We start from the raw sequence: 14,702 nt of genomic DNA on the forward strand, positions 1-14,702 counted from the left end.
TCTGCTGTCCGAGTATGTCTATTTGGCAGGAGGTATTAGCCCTGATAAAGGGCTTGAGAAACTGAAGAAGCATTTGAGGAAAGTGCAGAAACCAAAGGCCGAAGGTAATGTGGTGAAAACCAAGTTTAGCAAGCGTTTTCAGGTACCTTTTGTTTCACAGAACTGGGTGACCCTTGTTTTCCCTTCAGACTCTGATTGCGTATGATAAGCCAACATGCAGCAGTAAATAGAAAGGCTGGAGTGGCACTTGAGGTGGATGAATGAAGCCCCTAGCAGCATGGGCCGGTGCCTTCTGATCCTGGCTTTAGGGCTGACTGTGCCCGGCCTGATAAGGCTTTGGGGTCAGGGTACCTTTGCCCAGTTGCAGCACTGAAAGGACAGGCACTGCTGTGGTCCTCTGCTATCAGTTTACTACCACTGGTGCAAAGCAAACTAAGCACCAATATATGTGGCCTGCTAACTGTGAGAAAGGCTCTGTCTTAGCTAAACGGACCTTTTAAGTACAGGTACGTACTTTCCGTTGTCAACTCTGTCACTGGAATTACTGTCCAGCCCTCCTTGGAGATACCATATCCTGCAGACGATGCTGTGTCTGATACCAGCATCCCACAGGCTTCCACTCTAGGCGCTGGGACAGTCCCAGAGGGTACGGCCAAATCCGAGCTCTGCCCACCTGGGCCTATGCCTGTACCTGCTTGCTGTCAGCAATACAAACCCTGGAAAAACTAGAGCCTTGCCTCTGTTTGCTTCCAGTTGGGACTGCAGCTCTGGGAAGGTTGCTTCCATGAAAGTCTTTGATACGGGGAAAATCTACCAGAAGTACTAAGCAATGCCGGAGGTGGAGGGAATAAGTCCCGAGAGGGAGAGGAAGGCAACTGCTCTTCATTTCTGTGCTGTGCTGGTGAGATTGCACCTTGGACCTGCACCGGCTTGAGAGCAGTTTGCTAGGACTGTCTAACAGGTATCGCTATCTATACCCTTAGTTCCCCACCAGTAAATCTTCCCTGCAGCTTTAATACAAGTTACTTGCTTTTAAATCTTTTCTGTTTCTTTTATTTAGCCTGGTTTGAGTTGCCAAGTGGCTTATTACACTTTGCACTGAGCGCAGAGCGGCTGTGCGGGCTGCCGAGCAAGGGGACCCCCAGCCGGTGCTTCCAGCCAGCTTGGGGATTGCAGGTACCAGCTGCAGGTGAGTTCGGATTTGTGAAATGGCTTTTTCAAACCCACGATCATGTCCCCATCACCAGTGCACTGCCGTCTGCTGAGCCAAGGCATATGGCTTGTCGCTGGGACGATTCTCCAGTGAGCTCCAGTGTGGTCAAGCCCAGAGCTACATCACTTTGGTGTGTGGGGAATTTTGCCTCTAGCTTCAGTCAGCATTTACGAGTCCTGTTAAACCTGAATAACCACAATCCAGGGCTCTTGCTTCAAAAACATCAGGTGGAAATGATGGTTCCCAAAGCTTTGGTGGAGTAAATTTTTCTCTTCAGAATACTGCTTATGCCCTGGGAATTTTTTTCACTTTAAGAAACACAGATTTATGGACTATAGTTGCAAGTGTTAGTGTCTACTCTTAATTCCTTGTACTTTCACACGCTTTCCACGGCAGATACTGAAAAGCTTGTGTGACGGGTGTATTTACACATACTCACACCCAGGACTGTTGCAGTGAGGTTTCAGTATGCAAAGTTCCCCGTCCCCTGATGTGCTATCAGCCAGTGACTGACTGCTCGGTCACACCTGCATTAAAAGTCACATTTGTTTTGCTAAAGTTAAACTTTGAAATCTGTTTAATTACACTGGTGTAAAACTGTTTGTGGGTGCTCTTAATTGAAATCCGTGTGGATTGGTTTTTCTTTTGGAAAGCTGAATCTGTTTAAGAGTATCCACATGGGCTCGCAACTGGTTTCAATAAAGAGAATTAAACCCAGGTTTTGCTTAAATCGCTGCAAGTTTTAATGCAAACAGGGCCTCGGTGAAACTGAAAATCCCCTTGATTCTTCTGGAGCGTTTCTCTCCCCTGTGACACCCGAACGTTTTTCATGCGTTCCAACGCGCTGCGAACTAGTCTGCAGGTTCTCCAGTATCCGATCTTTTCCTGAAACAAGCAACCTACTTTGAGTTTAGCAGCCTCTCCCCTGCCCCTGACTGGCTCTTGCGCTTCCAATCAGGCACGGAGGAAACATTTAAACACGCAGCCCCTCTGCTTTGCCTCCCTGGCTCTGCTCAGAGCAGGAATCAGCCATGCAACTCAGCCCAGGTAAGGCCACACTTCACGACCCCCGTTGCGGCGACGTTACATTTAACAGATTTTCCCCTCCAAGCGCCTCAGTTGACTCCTTGCCTCCTCGCCGCACGAAGAGGGGGAGAGAGTAAAACCCTCCCGTGCCCTGGGACGGCAGAGGCATGGGGAGAGCAACTTGCCCACGGCTGCTGCTTTGCCCTGGTACAGCTGACCCCAGCAGCTTTCCCCGGCTGAGAGCGGAGGGCTGGGATGGGAGAGGCTGGCGGGTGGGATAGGAAGGCTGTCAGGGGCTGTGGAACCGGCCCAGGTCCTCGTCCCGCTTCTGCCCGAGACCCGTGTGGATGCTCGGGGCGTGCAGCAGCCCCTCCGGCTCATCCTCCCCTGCAACTGGACGCTGTTTTCAGCGGGCAGCGTAAGTGGCGGCGTATAATGCGGCATCAGGTTTGCCACCGACGAACGGAACCGTCGCAGAAAATCCAGGAGGGCGTGCGCCTCCTAAATACCTCCTCTCTACCTTTTTCACATGCTGTTAAATTACCCTGATGCCGGAGTGTAATTTTCTGGCTGTTCCCCGTGCCCATGAATTACTCAACATGGCATGCTGGATCCTTAGCTGCAGGACAGTTTTTCCAGTTGTTTGTTTTGAAAGCTCTTAAGAGCAATATACTATCAGCTGAGGTTTCTAATTAACTCTGAATAGCTAGTCTGCTGCCACTCAAGTATAATTCTCATTAGCATCTCAGCTAACAAGCTTCAGTGTTTGCCCTCCTAATTAGCTTCTAGTTAGAAGTCTTTCCCTCTCCTAAGATGTGCTGTTGTTAATTGCAGTTCCAATTGCTTTTACAGCAAACTCCTGAGAGACTGCTAAAACTGCTGGTTTATATAGCCTGATAGAGATCAATATCTGGGATACTTACAGCTGTGGGTTCCTTATCCTCCTGTAAGTGCCTGTCTATACGGCATCTTTATGCGAAGAGAAGGGGAGGCAGAGCTGCAGCTTTTAAAATGAATGAGGAAATATTTTGCCTTTTAAACAGGTGGTACGATCTCAAAATGAGTCTGCTTAAAGCAAAGTACAACTTTCACAGCTAAGGCTGCACAAACTGCTTTCCAGGTTTTTTTGGTTTTTTGGTTTTTTTTTTTTCATGCAGCTGTCCATATAACCGCTGATTTTCTATGCCCACGGGTTTCTAAGGGTTTGTCAGTGCCCCACAGAGTGCCCTATTGATGCTGAGTTTAAAAAGCAAGTGTATTTGTCTGTTGCCCGGACAGAGCATGTGTCAGGTTAGCTATTCCTTCTCGGCTGCTCGCTCAGGATGGTATTCCTGTGGAATGCTGTTAGCATGGTTTAATGTATGCCTGCGAGTTGGATTAACCCCTTAGTCCCTACAGCTTGGGAGTACTTATAGCACGTTTAGTATTAGTGGGCTGAAACAGCTGTGACTGCGTGGAACAGGGGAATTGATTCAGCAGAGCAGGGTGGGTGGTTGTGCGAGTTTCCACTAGAGCAGAATGAAGTTCGCAGATGGAGAAAGGTAAGTCTTACGAGTTTCACAAAATACCTTAAGTTGTCAAGTAGCTCACTCTGTGGAAGTAAATCCATTCAGTGCAGACTTTCACATCACACATTTACTTCTCAAAGAGAGGGGAAATATTGCTCAGCTTGTGAAGCTTTACTAGTGGACTTTTTCACTCCAGCCATGCCCAGAGCCCTCCAGTTACCTTTTTCTAAATTGAAACCCACTTTTTGCTGAGGGTTCTCAAATTGGTTTAATTAATCAGATCCTCTGTATCCTACTGCTCTGGGTAGGATAAGAAGAAGGCAGCGCTGAAACCAAATACTGAATTTTATCGTAGGATGCCTGGATCCCTCTACCTTGATAACTGCTTCTTGCTTCTCTTTTTCTAAATTGAGGGTTAAGGTCTTGATGTTGCCAATACAAACAAATTTAGAAGAAAAAGATGAATCCTTTTTATTTGTCTTAGGAAAACTACCATAATCCTGCCATGCTTTATCATGCTATGACTGAAGGCTCTGGTTGTAGAGGACCCATGCACCTGAGCAGAGTCCCCTTACAGCAACATATAGGTGTAAGGAGGTGCCTGGTCAGATCCAATTGTAGTATCAGGCTTTTAGAAAGGGAGAAATTCTGGTAATGAGTACGCTTTGGTTCATAACCCATTGAATAATGGAATTTAAATATGGCCTGCTTGCACTAATAGCAATAGATTTAATTAGTCATAGATCTTTCAAATCTGATTGCTTTAGAAAAATGTGTAAGTACTTAGATGGATCTAAGGTAACTGGGCAAGTTGAAAGGGTGGGAGTATGTTTACACAATGTTACATATATGTCTGATTTTGTTCATATCAGTTTTAATCTTTTGGTCATAAATTATTCATTAGCCTTTTTTAGCTTTAAAAATATCAGAATTTAGAACACAGCGCTTGATGAGAAGCTGATTTTCTTGATTTGGCTGCCTATATCCAATTAATGTGTTGGAAAATAGGAGTAATGATGGTGAGCAAATCTCAGTGTTTGAATCTATTTCGGTTACATATCAAAGAGGCATATTTAAATGAACTGTTTAACCTCTTGTATCTGCAAAACTGGATTCCAAATCACAAATATGCCACTTACTGTGCTGTACTTCAGTTACAGGTGGCAGCGTTAAGTGAAGCACACTCATATGATAAAACCTTTTTAGAAGCTTTAAAGTAAAACTTGAGTTCAGGTTTGGGGAAAGAAAATTTTCAAGTGAGGGATCTGTAATGTAAGTATTAAATACAGATTAAGGCAGGAAATTAATCAAAGGTAGAAGAAAGAAGAATTCAGAACAAAGGGTTCTATTGGTAAAGCAGAGAAAGACACAGCACTTAAGTGAAAATTTGTAGATATACAATCCTTGTCCAGCTACTGAGGGGCTTTGCCCTCAGAAAAAACACAACCCCAAAACAACCCTTTCAGATCAAAATTGTGGAGATGCTACCAACATCTTAGTGTGAGCTATCAGACGTGAATTTGCATGCCCTGCAATGCAAGGGAGACGTTGACTATTTTATCCCTTTGCAATAATAATATATGTCCTCCTTCTTATAATGTCCAATTTGTGAGGATTTTAGTGCTTTTAGTGTCTGGTGGGAAAAGAAGACCGGAGCTTGGGCTGTAACAAATATACCGCCCTTGCAAATTGTAGAACAGATAAAGCAAGTATGGCGGGCTCCTCATGATCTCTGTCCTCTTTAACATAGTTTGCCCTAAGTATTTTTGTCAGCAAACCAGTTTATATAGTGCTGGCTTATTGTCAAATTTGTCACATAAAGTATTTTTCTTGATGTGATGGTAAGCTAAATTGGTGTCATGATCTTTTTGTTAAGGCAAGCAATAAATTGTATTCTGGGATAGAAGAATGGTGATGAAGTACTATCTATGCTGACAGTGTAGAAAGAATAATGTTGAAATAACTCATAAACACACTGATTGAGTAGGTTCCTCTATAGATCAGGTAGAGCCTTCACTCTGTCTGGCTCAGTAAACGTTCATGAGGCTTTTTGAGTCTGAAAATGGAGAGGATCTTATAACCCTAATTCTTTCTTCTAATAAAACTATGATCCAGGCCATTTCTTCCAGCGGAACAGCCTTTCTGCATAAATCGTTAGAGAGGGCATCCCCTTAATTATTTATACTACACATACCAGGTGTGCTGATTATGAAATTTCCCTTGAGGCTCCAGAAGGAAATGAAATCCTAATAAATGCATAAGATAGTGGAACAATGCTAGAATGTCCTGGATGAAAATCAGTCATCTGTGTCAGTGATCCTCCTTACAGTGGTTTTTAGAAAACATTACAGAAGATAATCTTCTTAGACTTGTCATCCAAACTATCCTGGAGGTGCGAAGAAACTGCCCTTCCAGGGAACTCCAGTGCTTTTGTGGGAGATAAAGAAAGAATAAGGCTAGAGGAATACATTTCTTATCTCAGAGAGATGTGGAGGTACCAGTGTTGATATTGGTGTTGACTGTGTTTGTAATTAGTATTATTACACAGTGATGACTGAAACATGGTCCTGAAACAGTCTGGAAAATTCTCCGTATCAAAATGCTGGCTGGGAAAATCAGAGGACTCTGTTTTGGAAATACGGGGTCTTCTTCTCTTGGCAAATGGAGCAATTTCATTCAGAGGAGAGACTTGTATTTGTTTGAGATGCTTGTTATCAAGAGAGTATTTGGTGAACTACAAGGGAGGAAAGGGTCTTTCTCTGCAGACGTAAATGGAGAAATACCAATGGCACTAAACAAAAGACCAGAAAAGAAGGAGAAAGACCTTCATGTCAGAGACAACAGGGAAAGCAATGTATGGATGTGAAACAACTTAATGTAATACGAGAAAGACAGCACTGGTTTTAACCCAGAGCAATGCGCAGTGACCAGGACAAACTCAGTTTTCTTGTCCCTGTGCAAACAAAAAAACCTCTAAGATGTGGAATACATAAATGTAAGAATGATTCTTACAATTTTGTGGTTCAAAGAAACAGCTAAAAGAGTAAGACGCTTGCAGAGAACATGCAGCTGGTGAGAAGACATTATAATATGAGCTCAAGGAAGTGTGTATCGCTCTTCTATCAAAAGGCTCGAGCAGAACTCTGAAAAGCTGGTATTGTTCAATGGAAGAGCAGAGAGATGTTAGAAGTAAAAAGACATCTTTCAGAAAGCGGAGGTCATGTTTGAACAGAGAAAATAGAAAAGAGCATACATTCAAGTTAAATAAGGCAAGTTAAACAAGGCAGGTAAAATCAATTTTGAGGAACAACTTGCTAAACTCACAGAAACAATGAGAAAACCCCTTCAAACACACGAAGAGTAGGAAGCCTGTCTGTCAGCAGGCTTGACAGGTGATTGCAGGGTAATAAGAACACTCAGAGTACATAGGGCCGTTACAGCAAGGCTAAATAAATCTTTGCTTTGCTGTTCATTATAAAGGATCTTGGGGAGCTTTCTCTTCTGGAGCATTTTGGTATCTGAAAACGTCTAAAGGAGGGTTTTAAATTGAAGTGTCAGCAGAACAGGTTTAGAACAATTGGATAAAATGCATAATACTATTGATAAAAATAGGCGGTAGCCATGGTAGCCACCCAAGAGTCCCAAATGTGGAGTTGTCGAATTAATGGTTTTGTTTGATATGAATTAAATAATCGATGTGGCACATGAAGGTGGCAAATGTGATCAATGTTTAAAGGGCTATGTACACTGGAAATCTAGCCTTCCTTGGGCAAATTTATGGAAACTAAAATGAAGACTTGAATTTGTAGAGTAAATATTATATATTGGGTAAATGTCAAAATGGATTTTGTAGAAGGAAGCTGTCACAAATCTGTGTACTTTGAAGCCCAGCAGCCCTTGGGTTGAGGTGATTAGTTGATAAGGTATAGCTGGACTTCCAAGGTCCCTTACCAATAGCCATCAAACCCCCTATATTTTCAAGAAATAAAAGGGAAAGCACTCCTGTAGTTTTGAACTGGTTATGGTTCTAATTAGTTAAAGGTAATAAACCAGAGGGTTGGAACTGAATCATCCATTTTTCCTGCAGGAAAGTCACCAGGCTACAAGAATCTCTGTTGGTATCTCTACTGTTAAATTATTTACTAATGCTTTAAAAAAAAAAAAAAAAAAAAGAGAGAGATGACAAACTTTACCTCTAAGAAATTTTCAAGGTAGTTAAAATTAAAACTGCTGCGAATATTCTTCTCCATTTTCTCACCCAAACTAGACAACTACAAAGTAATGCATAAGGGGAAAAGAACCATACCTACGCATCCAGAGAGATGTAACCATTCAGGAAAAATATCCTCGTGTTATTGTGAATAGCTCTTGGAAAATACCAGCTCGATCCTTAGTAGTGATCAAGAAGATAAATAGGATGTTAAAGATTTCAAAAAACTTAAAATAATAATAATAAAAAATTAGACCTATGTGTAAATCCACAAAGTGCCCAAGTGTTGCACAGTGTGATAACTGTGTCTCGAATACAGTGGAAGTAGAAATAGTACCTAGAAAAGCTGCAAAAATGATCATAGATACAGAAAGTTTTCTGTCCCAAGAAAACTTAAACATAGGCTTCAAAAGGACTCCTGGGGTCACCATGTCCAGTCCTCTACTACCTCTGGCATGATGGCATACAGCTTTTTCATGTATTTCTCAAATACTGCCAGAGAATTGTCTGGTCTCTGATTTGAATGCATTAAGCTTGTTCAGCTCTGCTTACATGCCAGTAGATAGCTGTCCTGCTCTTGTTCATGCCACCTATTGTGTCTTTCTCCCCCATTCAGCAGTGTCATTCATCCTGAAAACTGAGCTAGATCCTAAAACTAATTTTTTTTTTAAATTTTTTGGATTGCATCTGAATTATCTATCAAATCCACCTGAAAAGCAGCTCCACTTTCCCTTCCCTGTTTCTTTTGTGTTTGTGAAAATCCTTTTTCGTATTTGTTTTGACATTAGGGAAGGGAAACTTTTGAGTTTTGGCATCTGTGGGATATATGGGGAAAGGTAAGCATGTAAAGTCTCTGATGTCTCTGCTGTTTCCCATAGTCCTCATTAGAGGACTCGGGTTGTTTTTTTTTTTTCTTGTACTGTTCAGAGATGGTTATGTGATAATCATTGGGAAAGAAGAGTTCGTAGTTAAGTTCTGTCACAGAATAACTATGCTGACAAAATCCCTTATATAGCTATAGTTAAATGGGCTCTTTCCTTTTGTTATATTAGTTTTCCTTACAGAATACCTTATTTTATTTGAGAAACAATTCCATACCAGTGAACCCCCTTTTTTCCATAGTAAAAATCAAGTCTGTGCAACAATGACTCGATCAAAACAAGACCACTACCTTTTTGTAGCTAGATAACATTTTAATTGAGGATGTCTATTTTAAGTGGGCCAAATTTTTTTCTATAATCTATAAAGGTAAAAAAAAAAAATGTTTCTTCCTTTTCAGTGCTTGATGCATGTTATTTCCTTGCTCGTGAGCTTCTTGAAATGCATCACAAAGCAGTGGTAGATGTCTTCAGTGATTCACCTAACCATTTTGCATCTATACTACCACAATAAACACATCCTAGAGACTGTTCTTTGGGAGTCACGGGAACTGTTGGGAAGGCTCTGCTCAGTCTCTGACTGTGAGACTGGAAACATGCCAGAGGATCAGAGCTGAGATACTGCCCTGGCCCATGGAGAAGACATTAGGAATTCTGGTGTTTCTTCTTGTTTGAAGCACACAGGTTTATCTTGGTTAGCGCCTGGCCCAGAAAAGGCATCTATTTGGATCAAATCCAATAAAATTTGGAATTTGATGCATTTGTTTCAGAGGCCAGACTCACCTCCTGATGAACCACCCCATTTTTTGTCTGGGGACGTAACTTAAGTCTGACTAGAAGCTGTCTTTTTTCAGCATTAATTGGGAGTTTCTTCTTCTTAGGGCTATTGAGCTCCGCAACCAACACCCAATATCTAGCATGTGCGGAGCATCTTTGATGACTGATCTAGACAGAATTGTGAAGTAGAGGGGATATTTCTTCAGATTTGGGCTGTATTTTGCCAGCACAGAAGTGACTGTCTCATCGATGAAGCTCTCATTGCTGAAGTGAATGGCTGTCTCACCGAGAATATATCCCCAGGAGCTGGGGCTCAAGGGTTTGAAGATAATGTAGGTTTTCTTAGAATAAAATAAATAAGGTTTTTCTTAGACTAAAAAAGAACTCCAAGGAATTCCTAACACAAGTCTCCCAAACACTTTCTGATGCTTTAGATACTGGATATCAAACTCCCCCAGCAGGTGTCTTCAGAGCTGTGGGGGTCCAGTGAGGAGGTTGTACTCCTTGGCAGAGATTTTTAAATTATCACCTTGTTGAGGTGAGTGGGAAATTCTGTCTAAAAATCATCAGTGTGGAACGATGCAGAATTTTAGCTCTCATTTTCATATTTTGTGGGAGGAGGTTTAGGGGCTCTTGCTGTTCACTTTTAGTGCTGTTGGATAAACTAAAGACTATGTCGCTGAGATGAATCTGAAATCTGAATCAAACTCATGTCAGAATTTCTGAATGGGCCTGAAGCAAATTCTGGAGGTCTTGCACGTATCTACCTGCGAAATTATCTTGCTAAATGTCTAAAATTAATTGCAAATATTTCCATTTACACAGCCGACTCATCTATCCCTACTTAGAGGGATACATCCTTTAAATACCTCCTGTTTTGTCAAAAAGTGCCACTTTTCTACTGCATAGCTCCTATTTTTATGGTTCATACATTTCAGTGAGCTTAAAAGGTACTTATTTTCTCAAAAGACTTATTTGCAACTTCCAAATAGTGGTACCTGTCCTTCTACTTCTTTCAAATGCATATTTAAAGAATTGGAAGAAACAACAAATCTGAAGAAAATCAGGCTTGCAGTATTTAAAAACACATGTATAGACTTGCTCTTTAATTACATACTCTTTTCTAACAATTAAACGTAGAGCTAGCTGTTACTTTATTGTGTTGGTTTGTGATAAAAACACATTGACTAAGAGCTACTTCTAAAATTCCTTTAAGAAACGCCTTTAGTTAAATTTTTGCAGCTAAACTCTTTTAGTTTGAGGATGAAGAAGGTGCAGGAAGCTAACTAGGCACACAACAGTTAGTAAAACTATTGAAAATCTCTATGGTTTATTGGACTACAGAGAGTTTACGATCTGCTTAACAGTCAAGGAGCCCAGACTGTTTTTAACCTCAGCTTAAACAAACACTTAAAAATCCAAGGTAAAAGCACTTTGGTGGTGATTAAAGAGATTTTAGTTTGACATTTTAACCCTAAAGTAATGGGTTAGGACTTCAAATGGTGGGAACTGATGTCTCTCTGGTGATTCAAGAGGGCTTGTTTGCAGGATCTTGTTCCCTCCCCGATACTTGTCCTGATACCTGCTTAGGCTCCTGGGTACCCTTTTCCCACCGGCGTCCCCGTGCCAGGTCTCACGCCGCATCCCGCGAGCGGCTCCCACACTCTGCGAGCTCCAAACCCGTCCGGGTGAGTCAAACCTGCCCCAGTTGCCGAGGCCTCAGCTCACAGCCTTGCACTCGTTGCTTAAGATACAAATGATTGTTGCTGTGGTTTTTGTATAATAACTTCGTGGTTATAGTACTCGTCTCAGAAGTGGTCGAACTTGGGTTTGGGTCGTCCTCCTCCCAAGGGATATTCAAATCCACCTGTCCCTTCCCAGGCTGTAGGCAACCTCTCAGCCCTTCCTATTGAAGTTGTGCCATGGTGTGGAGAAGGATTTTGCGGAGCCGGAGAGGAGAAGCAAGTGGGAGCCTGACTGTGGCCTACCGGTTGGGACGTCCCCCGAAGGGAGGTGGGGAAGCAGGTATCTGGCGGCATTCCCAAGGCTGCTTACTACGTGATTTGCATTAAAACATGGCTGGATAAAAATCCAAACCAGCCCTGGAGGCAGAGTCCGAGCCCAGAGGTGGCAACCACCATGCCCTGGCAGCGGGTGCTCTTTTCGTGCCACCCCACCCACAGCCTCTTCCTCCAGCCGCATCTTTAAATGAAAGTCGGAGCGGCTGCTCCCTCGTCCTGACGCCAGAGCCGCCCTGAGGAGCGTTAGCCGTGCTCACGGCTTCCCCGTCCCGAGAGGGTTTTCGTGGGCCTAAGTGCGAAGAGGTTCAGCTTGGCAAAATGGTGGGATCTCAGCATGGAGGAGGAAAAACTTGAGGTACCCAGACACCTTCTTTTGGTGAAAAAATGGGGTCCTGTGCACTGTTAGTCACCTAATCAGTTATTTTCTTGGAGCAGGGGAGAAGTCGTGGCTAATTTAGCTCTGCGTCTTAGGCTTGGAAATCGTTTCCCATTGTGATACTCCTTAGGTGCTTCTGTGGCTTTGGGGACCTTGCCTTAAGTGAATTGAGAGGATATTTCATTTTGAGATGTGACTGAAGGACGTGTAAGGTTGACTTCAGCTCCTGAGTGTCCAATTCTCTTCTGAAAATTACTTCAGTTTCACAGTCATTTAGAAGCTTTTGAAAATTTTCCTCTTGCTGTTTCTGGCTTCTCCTTGTGTAAAATAGAGATAACAATACCTTCAGGACCCACCATATTTTAAAAAGATTTGCGATCCTCTGAAGGACAGCATGCTGAGCATTGAGCATTAACTCACTAATGGAAGAGTTTGGCAGATGAGAGAAAATTCGGGAAAAATTACATCTGCTGGTGGCCAGAGTGAGGCTGGGATGTCTTTTAAAGAGACACCTTTTGCTTGCAGTGGTAAAATATGTAGATGAGGATGTTTGTCATATGCTTTTAGCTTAAAATGAGTAGCTTTCAGCACACAGGAATGAGGTTGTTGAGGGCTTATGGGCTGATTCAAGTAATTTATGATGGGACTATATAGCTTGGGGAATATATTTGTCCATGCTGTTTGAAATACTAGAGTTTGCAAACTAAACTAAACCCACCTCATTAGACTTTTACAAGGTAACCTTGGCTAAGCACGGCTGACCTTCCTCCTCGATTGCTATGAAACGTTTCCTCACTCCCCTCCCCGCATGGTGCCTTGTTCTGCCAAAAATCTCTCTTCCCCAGACACAAAGGTCTGCTCTGGGTCAGTGATCTGCTGCGAGGACTCCTGCATTGACTTCAAGGCTCATGGAGGATCTTCTGTTCCTAGGACAGCAGGTACTGAAGGTTTTCTTCCACACCGTGAAACCCCCAAAGCTATAAAAGCGTTGGTTTGTGTACTGAGCCTGTGCCTCCCTCCTGCTTCACCTATGAAAAGCTGGGCAAGGAACGGGGCTGAGTGTTTCAGGGCTGCAATTTCTGAGTGTGGAGAAGTTGCTGTGCTGTCTTCAGCCAGAGGAGGTCAAGTCGGTCACTATTTCAGCCCCTTGTAAGGAGTCACTTCACAGGTTTGTGCCTTCTGGACAGACGAGTCAACGTTACAATACCGGCTTTCTGTGGTGATTGCTGATTTGGGTTTTTATAAAGTTTAACTGTTCCGTACTTTGTCCTTGAATGAATTTGTTTTCTTCTGATGCACTGGCTCTGAGGTTGCTGTGTGACTTGACCATTTCTGAGATGTTAGCCCGTAGACTGTATTTTAGCATTTGTTGACTTTTAACATTTCTTCGTGGTTTTGAGAGTCCAACGAGTTTTTGTGTCCCATGGTGGACATGCCTTCTTACAATCCTGTACTGGACTGGCAGTTGGTCCCATCGTCTCCCCAGGCTTTTACGTGCAGAATTTTCTGATGAGACTATTGCTTAAAGAAAAAAAAATAATTTCTCTTTTTGGTGATTCTTATGTAAAACTACAGCACACAGAAAAACAACTTGTGGCATCCAAGCATTTTTTTTTATTTTTAGCAGTCTTGGATTTGTCCTGAAATGGTGCAGAGTCTGTAGGGACATGCAATGCATTTCTGAATTTTTGGAGGGAAAATACAACGCTCTTCCACTTCCTGAGGGTTAATCTGCATGTAGGGAGCTTTCCCTGGGCTCTACGGTGAGGTGACGGCCCAGTCTTCCTTCAGATGTCCCTTCCTCTCCTCTTTCAAGACTTATGTTGGAATAGTTGCTATTAGAAATCAACCAGGTAAAATAATGTGTGTCTCTGTGTGTGTGTGTGTGTGTGTGTGTGTGTGTATATAAAAATATAAAAAGCGTGTGTGTATCTATATATGTGTGTGTATGTGTATAAATAAAATAGGCAGCGGCGCAGATGCTGGCACTCTGACAATAATTAACACAGTCAAATGTAAACGAAAACCTTATTCACAGATTTACTTACAGTTTTACTGTGGTTTTATACAGAACTGAGCATTTGGGAATGAAATAGAGAGTTGATTTTTTACCATTTCTGAGCGCACTGCAATCATATCATGCTAATAATCTAAAACAAAGCTGATCTTGCTTTCCCATATTGTAGCATGTTGAAAGAAGTGGGAAGCATCTAAATTGTCTTAAAAGTGAGAGCGATTCCAGAAACTTTGATAACTCACGTCACCTGTAATATTTTAAATGTTTAGATGGGATCTTGCATGTGATGCCTGCCCGAAGGAGTTCTCATTTGTAAGATAAAAATGACATAGGGAGGCAGAGTAGAACAGAGCACAGTGATGTTATTACTACAGAAATAAGATGCATAAAATACTCCCAAAATATTCCATGTAGCTGTGTGACCAGTGTTCAGGATTCTTTTCTGCCTTTACAGCAGAAGAAACCTGAAAATGTGTATTTCTGTCAAAGCAAACACTAGTTAAGGATATATCTGATCCTGCTTTTGGGACCATGAGTTTTATTACCGAGTGAAGCGTCTGGTTCTGACATTCCAGCGGGTGTTTTCTGTTGCTTCAAAACCTTTTTGGACCTTTCTTTCAGCTTTCATCTCTGGTTAAACGGCTGCTTAACCCTGCAAGGCACTGCAGAAAAAGCA

The 14,702-nt window shown here is 42.4% G+C and overlaps 1 protein-coding gene across 1 annotated transcript in view; it reads left to right on the forward strand.

The window, feature by feature from the left end:
• Positions 1-11,937: 11,937 nt before the first annotated feature.
• MSANTD1 (Myb/SANT DNA binding domain containing 1) overlaps positions 11,938-14,702 on the forward strand; it is a 35,641-nt gene continuing 32,876 nt past the window's right edge. The window contains exons 1-2 of the mRNA XM_075040687.1: positions 11,938-11,988; positions 12,855-12,947. The gene's annotated coding sequence lies outside the window, so the exon portion shown is untranslated. The remainder of the gene's footprint in view (positions 11,989-12,854; positions 12,948-14,702) is intronic.

The sequence above is a fragment of the Buteo buteo genome, chromosome 1 (assembly GCF_964188355.1).
Source record: "Buteo buteo chromosome 1, bButBut1.hap1.1, whole genome shotgun sequence".
In the NCBI taxonomy this organism is placed as follows: domain Eukaryota; kingdom Metazoa; phylum Chordata; class Aves; order Accipitriformes; family Accipitridae; genus Buteo; species Buteo buteo.